This window comes from Moschus berezovskii, chromosome 8 (genome assembly GCF_049115385.1).
Source record: "Moschus berezovskii isolate FMDL1 chromosome 8, NW_MosBer_1.0, whole genome shotgun sequence".
NCBI classification, from domain to species: domain Eukaryota; kingdom Metazoa; phylum Chordata; class Mammalia; order Artiodactyla; family Moschidae; genus Moschus; species Moschus berezovskii.
The window spans coordinates 59,788,609-59,792,186 of NC_142467.1; the positions used below are offsets into that span (position 1 = coordinate 59,788,609).

Here is a 3,578-nt window from a genome sequence, read left to right on the forward strand (position 1 = left end):
AAACAGAAAATTATGTTTGATTACTAAGCCTCTGGAAGACAATACACTTTAAAATAATACATTTTAAAGAAAACAGACTTTTATCTATATATTTCATTGACCACAGACAAAGATGCTTTAGGAGTATTATAAAAGAATATTATCTGACTATATTCAACAGGGTAAGTTGTAGGATTGGTGGTTCAGAACTCTACACTGAATATAGGATTTGAAATGACTACCTTAAATAAACCTATATGGACTCACCATTAAAACATAATGCAATTTATTTTTAATCACCAATTAGAAAAAGAGGCATTAAGATCAGATTGAAAAGATAGGGAGCAGATGAAAAACGGAGAACATTCAAGGATTAACTAAATAGAAAGCAAAATCAATATATAAACAAAATATTGTATCAACTGAAGAGCCTTGATTTAAAAAAGCATTCTGTCTCGCTGTATCCTGCGTACGCCACTTGTCTCGCTGTAGCTCACTGAATCCAGTGTAGGCAAGGTGTGAACGGAGTGGGGAAAGTGGAAGAAGCTGCGAGGAGGCATAGGAACCGGAGACATTCTTTATTCACCGTGTATTCAAGGCAGGCATGCTTTACTGTCTTAATAGCCTACACAGCAGCAACTACAACTACTCTACTCGACTTGTCCCAAGAACTCAGGTGATGCGTACATAAGGCATTGCGCCTGCGCGGTGCTATAAATGAGCTCAGCTGTAATATAACTAGGTATTTTTAAAAGCTGGGTGAGAACCAGGGGTCGTGGGGTGAGTCTGATCACCGCCATCTTAGCCAATTTGCTCCTTCCCTACACAGTCATAGTCAAAAAACTTTTTGATTCTAATGTTAATGAAACCTACGGCTATTCTTGCAATTGCAGGTCTGCGCTACTCCTGCCCAGTGTCTTGAACCAGACTACTAGCAAGAATCGGTTTCAAGAATTTAAACTCATTTAACCCCCAGCCTACCGTCAGGCACACCTTGTACTGGTAGCTCTTGGACAGGGTCCCCTTGCCGCTGACGTCCAGCAGGTGGCCTGGGAAGTGGGCACCGGGCAGCGATCCGCCGAGACCACCACAAACACGAGCACCGAGAAGAGGAAGAGCGACGACACCGACGCCAAGGCCACCACCAGGTAGACGGTGAGCGGGTCGGCCGGCGCCGCGGCCGCCGCTTCCGCTTCCGGGGGCGGCAGGTAGGGCTGCGAGAAGCCGTCCACCAGCAGCACGTACAGCGTGACGCTGGCCGACAGCGGCAGCTCGCCGTTGTCCCTGACCAGCACCACCAGCCGCTGCTTGGGCGCGTCGAGCTCGCTCAACAGCCGCGCCGTGCGCACCTCGCCGTTGTGCGCCCACACGCCGAACAGCCCGGGCTCCGTGGCCTTGAGCAGCTGGAACGACAGCCAGGCGTTCTGGCCCGCGTCGCCGTCCACCGCCACCACCTTGGTGACCAGGTAGCCCGGCTTGGCCGCCCTGGGCACCAGCTCGGTGCAGGGCGCCGAGGCGTTCTGCAGCGGGTAGAGCACGAAGGGCGCGTTGTCGTTGGCGTCCGCCACGAGCACGCGCACCAGCGCCTGGCTGCTGAGCGCGGGCGAGCAGCGGTCGGCGGCGCCCACGCGGAACTCGAAGGCCCGCAGCGCCTCGTAGTCCAGGGACGCGAGGGCGAAGAGGTGGCCGTTGTCGGGGTTGATGGACACGAGGGAGGCGAGGGGCACGAGCGGGTCGGGCGGCGGCAGCAGCGAGTAGGTGACCTGGGCGTTGGCGCCCGCGTCTGGGTCTGTGGCGCTGACGCTGCCGATGTGCAGGGCGGGGCTGTTGTTCTCGCGGACCCACAGGGTGTAGGAGGTCTGGGTGAAGGCGGGGGCGTTGTCGTTGACGTCGGACACCAGCACGGTTATGTTGTGCTCGGTTTTCAGTCTGGGGGTTCCCATGTCAGTGACCATGATGGTGATGTTATATTCGGATCTTGCTTCTCGTTCCAGGGCTGTGATTGTGACTAAAGTATAAAAGTTTTTAACAGAGTTTAAGATTGAAAGGAAGATCCTCTTCGATGGAGCAGGCCATCCTTCCATTGTCCCGAGTCAGTGTCTGAAACGCTGAATACAGCAATTATGGTCTCCCGCAAATTTTCTAGGATTTCATTGAAAAGAGTTGATATGGTCAGTTCCGGAGGGTTGTCATTCAAATCCATCACTTGAACAAGCACCACACAACTTCCAGAAAGCCCCCCCCCCATCTGTCGCCTGAATATTTAATGTATAGGTGTGTATAGATTAAAAATCCAGTTCCCTTATTAAAAGGATTTCTCCCAGATTTTGCGTTTATTCAAAATGTTTTGCAAATACCTTCAGGTGCTTGCGAAAATACATAAGATATTTCTCTATTGGCTCCAATATCTAAATCTCTGGCAGAGATGATGGCAGCCTGGAATCCAGTGGGGCAGTGTTCCTGGACTTGCATCTCATAGTGCAGCTTTGCAAACTCTGGGGTATTATCATTGATGTCTAATCCGCATTCGGATTAGGGCAGTCCCAGACCTCGGTGGAATCCCGCCGTCCAGTGCTGTGAGGGTTTGTCTGATCTCAGGCTCTTCCTCTCGATCCAGTGCTTTGTCCAGCATTGGCTGCTAATATTGTGCCCTTGGAACTGTCTTGTAATTTAAGATGGAAGTGATTATTGGGGCCGACTGTATAGTTGATTCTTACATCTAAGTCCAGGGCACACTCTGTTTGGAAAGTAGTTCCGGGAGTGATGCTTTCTGAAATTTTAAAAAATTTCTTTGTCTAGGAAAACTGGGGAATGATCGTTTATGTCCCTAATCTGTATCTCAGCCTGGAAAAACTGCAAGGGATTGTCCAGTAATATCTGGAAAGGTACACAGGGTTCGGTAAGGCCACACAGCTCCTCCTGGTCCTGTTTCTCATTTAACAACAAATCCCCGGTCTACCTATCAAAATGCAAACGCATTTTTTTTTCCCATTCTGAAACAACCCTGGGGCCCACGCAGCTAGATCATCTACTCCCAGTCCCAGGTCTTTCAATAGATTGGCCACAAAGGAGCCACTGTCCATTTCCTCAGCCACTGAATAATGCCTAGGCTCAGAACCAGCCTGAGATATGCCCAGCAAAACAAGGAATATCAAGACTTGCCTTTGTTTCAGAAAGCGTTCCATTCTCTCTCCTGCCTTCATTGCTTTCTGGTTTCCCAGACGACTTGACCCAGCTCGGATTCACATTGTCACTGATCTGTCTCCCAGTATCACTCAGATCCTGGGATAAATGGAGATGTTTAGGGCCCTGATTTCCCCGAGCAACTGCCTTAAAAAGCCTCCCCTTCCTGCTTGCTGCTTAAGCAGAGCATCGCTAGAGGAGCATAGGCTGGTAGCTTGCTTTCTTCTACTTCTAATGCTGCAGCGCCGCCCCGCGTCCTTTCCGAGTGTTTATTTTCTGCACCATATTTAGGAAATCCCAGTCCTTTATTTTCAGACTGCTGCTATTGCTATGTCGCTCCAGTCGTGTCCGACTCTGCGCGATCCCACAGACGGCAGCCGACCAGGCTCCGCCGTCCCTGGGATTCTCCAGGCAAG

The 3,578-nt window shown here is 50.5% G+C and overlaps 1 pseudogene; it reads right to left on the reverse strand.

Moving 5' to 3' along the window:
- Window positions 1-879: 879 nt before the first annotated feature.
- On the reverse strand, window positions 880-3,164 carry LOC129558944 (protocadherin beta-2-like; annotated as a pseudogene).
- Window positions 3,165-3,578: the final 414 nt, after the last annotated feature.